This window comes from Camelus bactrianus, chromosome 2, assembly GCF_048773025.1.
Source record: "Camelus bactrianus isolate YW-2024 breed Bactrian camel chromosome 2, ASM4877302v1, whole genome shotgun sequence".
Classification (NCBI taxonomy): domain Eukaryota; kingdom Metazoa; phylum Chordata; class Mammalia; order Artiodactyla; family Camelidae; genus Camelus; species Camelus bactrianus.
In genome coordinates this window covers 32,536,154-32,548,495 of record NC_133540.1, presented here as the reverse complement: position 1 = coordinate 32,548,495, position 12,342 = coordinate 32,536,154, and the positions used below count along the sequence as shown (strand labels likewise).

The 12,342-nt window shown below is 42.9% G+C and overlaps 1 protein-coding gene across 2 annotated transcripts in view; it reads right to left on the bottom strand.

Moving 5' to 3' along the window:
* The window catches only part of SLC10A7 (solute carrier family 10 member 7), a 222,701-nt gene that overhangs the window by 15,506 nt on the left and 194,853 nt on the right, over positions 1 to 12,342 (bottom strand). The window lies entirely within an intron of this gene.

The following is a 12,342-nucleotide window of genomic DNA, read 5'->3' as shown; positions in this document are numbered from 1 at the left end:
TCTTCTTAATGGTACCGTGTATACAATAAATGTAAGCCATAGAAGAGCCGTCTTCTGACACAAAAGAACAAGGCAGTTTTGATTTGGGGATTAGAAATCAGAGTTATTTGTCCTTAAATCCATCTCTCTTAAAAAAGACAGATACGTTTCTGTGGTTTAACTTGGCTAGATGGTATCCTGCTAATCTACTCCTGCCTTTTATTTATTTTCAATGATATAAAAATCAGGGAGCTAAGACCTCATTTAGAAGAATTTTAGGCCAAGGAAGAAAATAAAAAAAAACAAATAAAACCCCTGGTATTTCTGGAAACCATGAGGTTTTTCTAAGCCCCTTGGTTTTTTTTAAACTCTGAACACTTAACATATCGAATCACAATGCAGAGAACTGTGGTTTTCACCAATCAGCACAAACAAGTGGCCCATTTTATCAACTAACGAGCAGGTGTCCTCCTACCTTGCACCCTTTCTGGAGCGCAGTGGAGCGTGCGCAGGTGCAGACACAGGAAGTAGCCTGATGCCGCGGTTCTCAGCGCCAGCGCTACGTCAGAATCACCTGGGTGGCTTCAAAACACTGTGACCCCTGGGTCTATCCTGAGAGATTCTGAGGTAACAGGTATGGGGAGGGTCCAGGCAGAGTTCTGCACAGCTCCTAGGTGATTCCAACGTAAGCCTGGTTGAGAAGCTGGGTCTGGTAACAAGGGGGAGCAGGAGGACTCTGGATGTTTCTGGAGGGAGACAGACGGCCACTCATTGTGCGCTGGCTCTACCTCTGTGCTCACTGTGGAAACGGGTGAGTTACTCGACCTCTCTGAGGCTTGGTTTTCTGGCGAGGACAATGGATCAGTAAGAGCTATTGCGCAGAGCTGTGGTGAAGATTAAATGAGATAACATGGCAACCCACACGTCTAACACAGAGCCTGGCGCGTAGTAGGAGCCTTATGACTATCAGAACCTTCTCCTTTAAATGTGTCAAACTGGCTTCCTGTCTCCTCTCTGATCAAATGTTCGCCTCAACCTTGTGAGACAAGAGAAAAATACAGGCTAGCTAGCTTGTATGTCTGGCTGATTTCAAATTTCACATCATTTTACTATCAAGGTAATTTCATATCTTCCCTAACCCAGGAGTGCCTGAGGGCCTGGTGCTCAGAGGTCTTCTCTCCTCTATCTACCCATCCCTCGGGGGTCTCCTGCCGCCTGGTAGCTTAAAATAACAACCACATGTACAAATGAACTTATTTACAGACCAGAAATAGACTCACAGACATACAAAACAAACTATGGTTACCAAAGGGGAAAGGGGTGGTGGGGGGAAGGATGATTAGGATGATTAGGAGTTTGGGACTGACAGATAAACACTACTATATATATAATAGATAAATAACAAGGGCCTATTGTATAGCACAGGGAACTATATTCAATATCTCATAGTAACCTGTAATGGGAAATAATCTGAAAAAGAATATATATATCTGTATACATGTAACTGAATTACTTTGCTGTACACCTGAAACTAACTCATCATTGTAAATCAACTAGACTTCAATAAAAATTAAAAAAATATATAAAAGAATTCTAAAAAGAAAATTGAAACACTATTAAAAAAAAAACAAAAAACCCAAGCCCCCAAACATCTATATACTGAAAATTCTGGCCTGGACCAGAATTCCAGACTCATAAAGCCAGCTCTCCACTGGATGTTGAAAAGACATCTTCAACTTGACATGTTCAGGATGGAACTCTTGATCTGCCCTGGACTCCTCTCCCACGGCTCAAATCTGTCCCTCTGTGATCTCATCCAGTCTAGTGAGTGGCAGCTCCGTCCTTCTAGTCCCTCAGGCTGAACCCCTGGGATTCACCTTTGATTCCTCTTTCTCTTACATCCACATCCAATTCGTCAGCAAATCCTAGGAGTTCTGCATTCGAAATACAACCAGAATCCAAGGCTTTTCGCCACTTCCACTGCTACTACCTTTAACCAAAGCACCCTAAGCTCTCATCTGGATTCGAGGCTCCTAACTGGCTTTCCTGTTTCTCGCCACTGTGCCCTTCTACCCAGCCAAGCCCAGTCCAGCAAGTGGAAGCTGGATTTTGTCACTTGTCCACTCACACCTCTCCAGCTTCCCCTCTCCTCTGCAATCAGGGCAGGTCCTCACATGATACCACCCACTCCTCTCCCATTTTTTTTTATCCACTAGAACCCTTCCCTCGCTTATTCTGCTCCCTGAACACGGGCACCTTCCTCTTCTTCCAACTTGCTAAGCACAACTTTGCCCTCACTGTTCCCTCTGGTGGGAACCTCCTTCCTCTGACTATCACATGGCTTGCTCCCTCTTTCCTTCAAGTCTTTGATCCAAAGCCCCTTTAAGCCTAAAGGTCCCCACCTCCATCTGGAACTCCCCATCCTCCTTTCTGGTTTTCTTCTTCTCCCCAGCACTTCCCATCATCTGATGCACCATGTGTCTAAGTGTTTGTCTGTTTAACCTGGCTAGAGAGGAGGCTGGATAAGGCTGAGAACTTTGTTGTGTTTTGTTCACTGCTATCTCTCGCCCTCCCAAACTCCGCCTGCCCTAAGGGCCTAGGACAGTGTCTGGCAAAGAGTAGGCACTAAATATGCACTTGTGGAACCAACGTGCGAATAAAGTAAGTGATTCTCATTGGCACCAGGGCTTCCTGCACATTTTTGCACTCGCTGTTAGTTGCAGAGAACTTGGTTTTTATTATATGAATATTTAGAAAGCTTGCTGTAGCAGCACCAGGGTAGTACCAGCACACAGGGGAGAGTATTTGTACGGAGAGCAAACTGCAGCAATGGCAGTGGGAAGTGTCACTGCTCTGATCCCATTACTGTGCCCAGCTTCAGGACAGATGACTTTCCAAACGAGCTGGCTTCTGTGGGCCCAGGATCGGGGGGTGGGGGAGGTAATTTGGTTTATTTATTTAATTATTTTTTAATGAAAGTACTGGGGATTGAACCCAGGACCTCGTGCATGCTAAGCATGTGCTCTACCCCTTGAGCTATACCCTCCCCAAAGATCTCCGGGGCCCAGGAATCTATTGATCTTATGTCCAGTTTTATACCTCCTTCTGTCCCCAGGGTAACTTGTCAAAAACTTACTGTGTGCCCTGTGGCTTTAAAAAACAGGCAGTTAACTTTAACATCTGGCTGGAGGCATTTGGATGGGACTATAGATGGGCACAAGGAGGTCGTGGGTGTCACCTCATTCTACAGCCGTGGATTCCTTGATTCTTGCATGGAGATGGCTGACATTAAATCCACACAAACTGGTTTATAGCATCTGGCTCCATTAAGGGGGTTTCTGGGAAGAGGCATGGCCAAATAGTTAATGGGAGAGATGCAACTCTGAAACAGTGATTGTTATTCATCAGTCTCCGTCTGCAAGCTGAGATTGAGAGGTAGAGGCTTCAAGTGAAGGAGATCTCCTGGGTGAGACTCTTCACTTCAAACACAGAAAACAACTGTTGTTCTGTGATGCACATTTTAGTACTGCTAGAGGCAAACTTTCTAAATATTAATAATGATAATAATACTAGACAATCCCCTCTGCAACTGACAACGGGTGCAGAGATGAACAGGGAGCAGTGGGAAACGGGCCGCTGTCGGCTCTCCTGATGTGGCAAAGGACGTGCTTGAGGACAACGAAGAAATGTGTGCCTGTTACTTCCCCTTTCAGAAGATGGGGCACATAAAAGGACTCAGATAAGGATAACTTTCAAATAGTAGGTGTTCTGAAATTATTTTAAAGATGCCTAAATTTAAGCCTCAGCTTGCCAGGAAGACACGGTCTTAAAGGAAGAAAGCCCCAGTTTGGGGGTGAGTTTTTGGTATGATGGGCACTAAATGGATGCTTTCCTTTTGCTCAGCTTATACCTTGAGAAACACTGGCCTACTTCCACATCCAAACGCTGTGCTTTCACCAGATCCATGCAAAGGAAACTCAAGAGAGCACTTGGAGGCAATAATAAGGGAACCACCACCACAGATGAGAAGAATGGGTACAGGTTTTTACCCCTCCTGGACATGACCATGAAGTCATAGAATGAAGTGGGTGAGTCCTAGAAATCAGGGTCTAGTACCTACTCAGTTTTTGTGTGTTTTTTGATTTTGTTGTTTATCTTTTCAGTACTTAGTGGTGTGTCATAAGCCTCTATGTCCTAAGCATCTCATTTTGGCTAATGATGATATAAAAAGTGTCTAAAAGTGGGGTACATCACAGCCAGGCTAAAGTTTAAAAAACCTCAACAACCTAGCTTGGCTCCAACTGGTTCCCACCATCGTGAAAAGGCACACACACAAAATCTGACTGAACGCTCTGCCAGGTCAAACGCCTGCCTAAGAACCGGGGTGGGGGAGCCAGGGTCTCTGGAAGTGGCGAGGTGATGACGGGTGTATGGACTATGGTGACTTTTACACTTCTGTGTGCATCATACCCTTTTTTGTAACGTGTTACCAAAATCAGGCTCCAAGGTCTTACTCTTAAAAATTCTGAATCAGTAGGCCTCCATTAAGGCCCAGTAATCTACATTTTTTTTTTTTGAAGGAAGTAATCTGCTATATACTTAAGGGCTGCCCTTTGAGAAATGCTGATCTTCTGGTCCCTCTGAATGACTCAAGGTTCTACAGCTAGCAGTGAAATCTTTCAAAATCAGGGTATTAGTGAACGTTAGAACTAGAAGGCTCCCAGAGAGATCACCTGGCCTAAACTGTCCGTGCGTAGTAACCAAGGGCTGATGCCAGAAGCCGGGTTTCACAGCAGAGAACCTTCTGCAAAACTCTCCTCATCACTCGGCACAGCGGCCAAGAGTCAGACCTGGCTGGACGTCCTGCTCTGCCACCTGGGGTCACGCGACTTGGGCAAGTGGTGTGCCCTTGGGATCTCACTTCCTTTATGGGGGTCACCGTGGGAGTGATGGGAGCTGATGCACGGCATGGACGTGACCTACACCAGGCTGGTCAGGCGTCCCTAAGATCCAGAGTCCTTCGGGCAGACAGTGTGTAGTGGCTAAAGACGTTTTAAGGGTAGGTGAAGATCCCCTCCATCCCCTTGCCAGCAGCTCTGAAAAGTAAGCTGCCGTACATACGTGCATTTTTAACACAACACGTATTAGCAGTCAAGCACAAAAGCAGTTTCAGCAAACCTATCGTGTCTGTCAGCTAAAGTCCCAGCCCTGACCTTTCAAGTGCTCCCACCAGCACCTGGCAGAAGGAGGCATCTCAAGGCACCGAGGCTACAGTCCAGAGCAGAGTTCAGTGACCCTGACAGTCAGCCTCAGGTGACTACCGGTCCTCCAGACAGAGGCTGGGCACAAAACCGGGTAGTGATCAGGCCTCCCGCACAGCCCTGGGGATTTCATACTCAGGCTATAGGATTTGCTAGATTCTTTCAGAAAGTGGGAAGCGTGTCTCTATAAAGTTTTTAGGCAGTCTGCGTATCAGTGAGGGTCCGTTTACTGTATTTACCATGCAAAGCAACAAGTCAGTAATTTCATCAATAAAAACCTATTTCTGAATTTATTATGCTAATTAGCAAAGTCGCTGGTTAAGAGAGATACACAGGCATCTGTTGTAGCTGCCACTGGGGTGCTTTCTTACTGCACACGCCAGTGAGAGTTCTCCATCAGAGCGGTGGGCTGTCCGGGGCTCTGAAATCTACACCGTCACCGTGAAGTATTGTCACGTAACCAAGTCCTGTAACACGCACTTCGCACAGGGTTCGCCTCTTAAGTACCTAATTAATGTTCACTGTTATTATTACTAACTGAAAACATGTTGAATAGAGAAAAAATAATTAAAAAATAAATCAACAAAAAGTATAGAAACTCTATTATATAAGCTGGATTAATGAAATCTGAATGGAGCTGATCTTACTGCAAATCAAGATTTATTCCTAGTTTGAACTTATTAATTTAGTTCTGATTCCTACTTGGTATCAGAAATTTGGCTTAAAGTTCAGTGGAAAAGGGACAGTAGTAGCCAAAGCCTACATGGTCACTATTTGAGGAAGGCGATAAAATTTCACCAAGCAAGATATAACGTCGTATTTTTCAGACCTTGGATTATGACCCCATTAATGAGTTGTAAAATCACTTGAATGGGTTTTTATCTACCACTTGGCTAGAATATGGGATGTATCACATAAAGTAAGAGTGAATGTTGTTTTGTAAAACTTTTACACACATGCAAATGTTTTCTGGATCACACTGTCAAAGGTATTTCTAACTGCAGATTGCGGTTAAAAACTTCTAGCAGTCCCTGGCGAAGGAAAACGTGGAGAAAGAGCAGAAAGAAGCGTGGGGGTATCAGGGCAGAGGTCTTGGCGGACGCTGAGTATGGCGGACATCTCCTGCTGTAACATTAAGAAGATGGGGCTTGGGTATAGCTCAGTGGTAGAGTGTCTGCCTAGCATGCATGAGGTCCTGGGTTCAGTCCCCAGTACCTCGCTTAAAAATAAGTAAATAAATAAACCTAATTACCCCCTCCTTAAAATAATAAGAATAGATAAAATAAAAAGTAACAAAGAAGAATGGGACATGAGGGTCAGGCTAGGGATCCCCCAAAGAGGGTTTTTTTTAAATTGAATTATACTCAGTTTACAATGTCTGTGCTCCTAAGAGGTATTAATGTCTTTAATTTGATACTTCCGTGGAACCTGGGGACTTCCTAAATTTTTATTACAAAGTCTGGAGATGCTAGTGATGAATTTCAGACACCAACTCAGAATCAAGAGTTCAAAACAAAATCATCTATAAACCTCTGAGGAACCTAAGTGTATCACGTTGTTTGAGAACTGGCATTTCTCTCTTTCCTCCTGTGGATCAGAAAATACTATGAAACAAGACACTCCCCCACCTGTCTCCAGCATGGTGGTAAAACCTACTGGGTCTTTAATTTCAGAGGCATCTTTAAAAATCTGTCAGATGGTAGAGGTCCCCAAACTGCCTGTCCTTACAGAACTGCAGGAGCAAATTGCAGGACAGAAAATACACTTACAGCTATGCCCCAAGCACAGCCTTCTATTTTCTGTCTTTACTCTGGACTCCTGTTTTCCCCTTACTAGTTTACTGTCAAAAAGCACTGCAGCTCTTAGTCTGTAAGAACGGAGTGTAGACAGTGATAGCCCATGAAAGGTAAGGGCTGGCTCAACAAGGCACACTTTAAATAGAATATAACCTTTCATTAATAAAGAAAATATAAGGAATGAGAGCCAGTTAATGACTAGGCCACAAGGAATATATGCTTATGGCCACAATGAGAGATACTGACTATTTTAAAACTGTCTTATAATGAACAATGTAATCAGAAGTAATTTTTTTTCCTTAAACAATCAATAAAATAATTCAAACCTATGTTGAGAGGGCACAATTATAATACTTTGGCTCAGTCTAGTACACTTTGGTCTTCAAAGTGCTTTCATATCATGTTTTTCAATGCAGTTCTGGATGTTAGGAGACCTGGAATCTACCCTCTATTAGTTATATGATGTGGAATAAATTTAAGAATTTTTTCTATGCTTTCATTTCTTGGTTATAATTACTGACTTACTAATACTCGAGATTGTTTAGGTAACACGATTTAGTGAATTCAAGGGTTTAAAAAAGTGCTTCCCAATCGTAGGGCAGTTTTATTAAGATAATAGGCTTTGTGTGCCAAATAGAATCACAAAGAAGCTTTTACAGGGAAAAGAAAAACAGAAATGCAAACTTTTGTATTTCAATTCCATTTCCCCTTGAGAAAACGACCCAGATGTTGTCAAGCGATCGTTTCAGCCCAAGCTGCAGGTAATCCTTTAGCTCTCTTGAAAAGCTTCTAAATAAAATGGAAAACAAAATCCTTTTCATATTTTGTTTCTCCCATGAAACTCTTCAGAGAGGATGAAGATATTTTTGAACCTCTTCAGGAAAACATAACAGCCTTATCTCCTTTCTTGTAATGTAACATTATTTACATAGCTGTTCCTTTCCAGAACTCTTTTCCTTTTCGCACAGAGCAGGGGAACTTAATGGTAACATCAATCACTTCGCACCAGGCTCACAGAAGCCTAAAACTGGAAGGAATCTCAGCGACCCGACTTGTTCATCTTCTCATTTTACAGATTTGGAAATTGAGGCTGATGGCAATTAAGTGTTTGTTCCAGCTTTTGGTGAGATACCTGGAACTTGAATCCAGACTAGAATCATTGGTGATAATCAGGTTGGCGATCTGTTCCACTCTTTCCAGAATCCCACGTCTACCAAAAAGCTATGTTCTTCTTGCTTAATGCACAGTTTCTCGTCAACGCTCAGCTGTGTAAATGCGACCGCAGACTCATAATGAAGTTCAACATGCAGCACAGCTGCCGTGACTGGTCTCTGTGTACAAATGTCTACAAATGGTACGGCCCATAGTGGACTTTTAATAAACGTTGCTCATGACATGCTATTTAAAATTTAAACAGCATTCTTTCAATTCGGAAAAGCCTTTGGAAATAAGCAACATCTGGGAACCTCACAATTGATTGCCAGCTGTCAGCTGACACACTCGAAGAGTGTACGCTTTCAATCTCGCCATTTGAAAACATGAAAAACTACTATAAACATACACTTTAAGGATCTCAAACATCCTTAAACATTTCTCTTTCTAGGAATACGAGTAAGCTTTCTATGCATGTTAGAACTCTGGATAAGCAAAGTGACTCGAATACTCAAGAGAAAAAGATTTTTAAAAAGTGAAATACTAATAATTCGAACCTTGGATTATGACCCAAGGCTGGAATTTTTTTCACGATGAGCCCGACTGGGCATGCACTGAACCATCAGTAACGAGGTGCAAGCTGTTCTATCTCTGTAAAATACCTTCTCATTATTATACGAATATCACCATCCAACTAGAGAATAATCTGGGAGAGTTCATGGCTTTTAGGGCAACCCACAGCAAGTGATGCTGTCTGGACAAGATATAATTACCTCTGACCCTGAGTCGCAACTCTAGGCGAGCAGCACACAAGCCCTGTAGTTTTGTTTCAGACGAGGCCCAGTGATAGCTCTGCACTTCCTCCAGGCCTCCTCCTCCTTCCTGAACGAACTCCAGGGAGTGGAATCATGTCAGGCTTTCCAGATGGATTATGTGAAGCCATAGCTCAATGTCATTTTCAATAGGAAGCCTCATAATTAAAGGTCAAATAGTCACTTCATCTGCAATCAATCAATAGAAAAAGTACTAATACGAAGAACTAATCAATCAATGGCAAATGCCCTAATAAAAGCCATGAATCAAATTCAGCATGTGTGTAGATGCAAGCGCACCGAAGAGACTGAGACAGGGCGAAAGCAAGAACAATAAAATAAACCGCAAGTGTACGGACAAGAGGGTATCCAGGAGGCGTCTCAGGCCAGAGTTTTCGTCTTTGGTTCATTAGTTACCTGGGTACTACTTTGCCAGCAATAATTTATTCTTAAATACAAATACTGGATGTAATAATATATATTATTTCATAAGGCATTCTTACTGTATTCTATTTAAGATGTGTGTGTGTGTGTGTGTGTGTGTGTGTGTGTGTGTGTGTGTGTAAAATCACTAGAAGAAATATTTTGACAGTGATCACAAAAGGGACAGATATAGTTTCTACATGTCAAATAGATATATTAAAATCTGCTGTGTATTTCATCTTGGTGTGAGAGGTAAGAGGAAGTATAACTCTGAGTGATATTCCCTGAAATGTGCCCCCTGCTTTCTGAAATATGAATTCTTCACACTTAGTGGGATGTTCTGTCGCGGCCATGCAGCAGAGAAGTCCCATTAGGATAATCATCAGCCTGGAGCTCAGGTCACTGCCACACACATCCTCTGCACCAGAGATGTCAGGTCACCAGGAGAGGAAAACACGCATTGGACTTTGTGAAAACTGATACAGTAAGTGGACAGGGCTTAACAAGGCCATGCTAGCAATAAGATGCAAACACCCTTTGCTGTATGTAGAACTAAGGGTGTTCCTGGACGAGGGTGACCCATGCCACCTCACTGAGATAGGAAGCAGTGAGGACGTCATTTTTATAAATGTTAATTAGGAGACTGCAGGAAGGAAGCCGGTTCTGATCAAGGCATGACAGAATCGCCTCGCTGGAATAACATTCCCTGATCTAAGAGCTTAGGAAACTGAGGCCTGGGGCTGTCTTAGTGGAAGAGTCAGGATGAGCAGTTCGCTCTTCCAGTTCCAGGAGAGGCCAGATCTACCATGTTACAGAAATATGGAAGGATTTACACTAACCTGGTTACTTAGATACCACACATCAGTATCTCACTGGAGGATCTGAGTATCTGTTTCATGGGAGAACGCTGCAGAAACAAAGTGCAAACGCAGACAAAAGTCCGAGTTAACCCAATCCTTTTTAGCAAAACAGCTACTTTTTGATTGGTGTTCAGAGCACCCATCTGTTTGCCTGAAAATTAAGAAGAATCGAGAACAGAAGCATATGGCTTTGAGACTAAGAAAAATGCAAAGAAAAAAAAGACCAAACGGGGAGGTATTCTGCTTATAGAAAAGAACAGAATACTGATCACATTGCAGTAAACTTCTTGGGTTGAGCTCTTTGTTCAAAACCGCCAGCTCAGCAGAGAAAAACATAATGGAGAAACAAACAAACAGAACTTATTTTGGTTTTCCTGACAAAAGCACGTTCTAGGGGCAGAGCGGGTTTGAAAGGCAGAAAGGCAAAAGCGTATTTGGTGTAGCCAGGGCACAGCACCTGCTCTAAGGACACAGGTGCATTTGATCCCCGACTCCCGACCTCTCAGGAGTCTGGCAGCGCCTGGCTCTGGACTCCCTGCCTTTGTAACAGCCCCTTACTGTTCAGGAGACCTGAAGCAGCAGGCATCATGTCTCAACAACCATATGGGGAAAAATGTACGAGATGATTTGAGGTCAATTATTAAACCACGACTGTGACATGAACATCTACAAGATGTTCCAGGGTCAAGGGACTGGAACCTTGGAAATGGTAACACGGTCATAACTAATACAGTTAATAACTAATAACAACAGCCATTGCTCTAAGTGTGCCCGCCACGTGCCAGGGAGCACATCAAGCTCTCTGGGTGGGCTACCTCGTTTCACCCCCAGCAATCCATACACAGTGCAGTTGGGGTGGGAGTATAGCCCAGTGGTAGAGCACGTGCTTAGCGAGCATGAGGTCCTGGGTTTAACCCCCAGTGCCTCCACTCAAAAAAAAAAAAAAAAAACCACACAGTGCAATTGCTGCATGTAGCCTGTCACGTACGGACTTGTATTATGTACAAGTACTGTGCTAGGTACTTGACAAATTTTATCTTTAATTTTTACAACAGCTTACCAAGTATTCTCCACCCCATTTTACAGATGAGAAAGCATGAGAAAGCCAAGGTTCAGGGAGGTTAAGTGACTTGCCCGGGGTCACGACATCAGGATTGCAATGTGGCTTCCAAAGCTCTTTCAACTTCCATTGGAGGTGATCACGAAGAAAACCTAACAGACATACTGCGACGGATGAACGGTACGTGCGTAATTTACTCAAGTAAGTGGAAGCCCTCCATAGCAAGTGCTCCCTGAAGAATTTGTCCAATTTCTAAATCATTTCCTCAACCCTGCAAGACTGACGACAGATTCTATCAGACAGATATGCTTGGGGTTAGTAAAACCATTATGACGTGTCTTCGTTTTCCAGTTTACAGACTGAACTTTGACATGAGCAGACTCAGAGAACGTCATGATCTTTTATTCTCTAAAGTTAGTCACTCACCAAAATGTAAAGGCGTTTTTAATATTAGTTTTACCACCGTGTACCTGCTACCCCAAGGAGCCTGTGAATGATGAATGATGTATATTTCAATAAAGCTTCTGATTACTTAATGACTTTTAATGACTAAAAACATGGATTCCAGATAGGTCTGGATAGGTTATTGAGATCATGCCACTAAACTGGATAAAGCTAAGTAGAAAATAGCACTTTTTTGGATCTATTTTTGTCCATTAAATACATACTCACTTCACTTTAGGGGCTAATCAGATTGAGTTAATGATAACTATACTGCTTCTTTAGAGAAATAACATTCTGACATGAACTTCAAACTAATGTCAATATCAAATTAGAGTAATCACATTATTCCCACCTTGCTCCAAGCTTCCAGAAGATAAGTTAACATTTTCCAGAGGTAACTCTGGAGCCTTCTAAAGCCAAGCTTTTGCTCATTGCACTCCCCTAACCCCCAACCACACCCTCCATTCTTCTGCCAGCTTTTAACATTAACATTCTACATTGAAGACATTTTATGAGAATCGAAAACATGATTACAAATAAAGCTAAATCCTATAC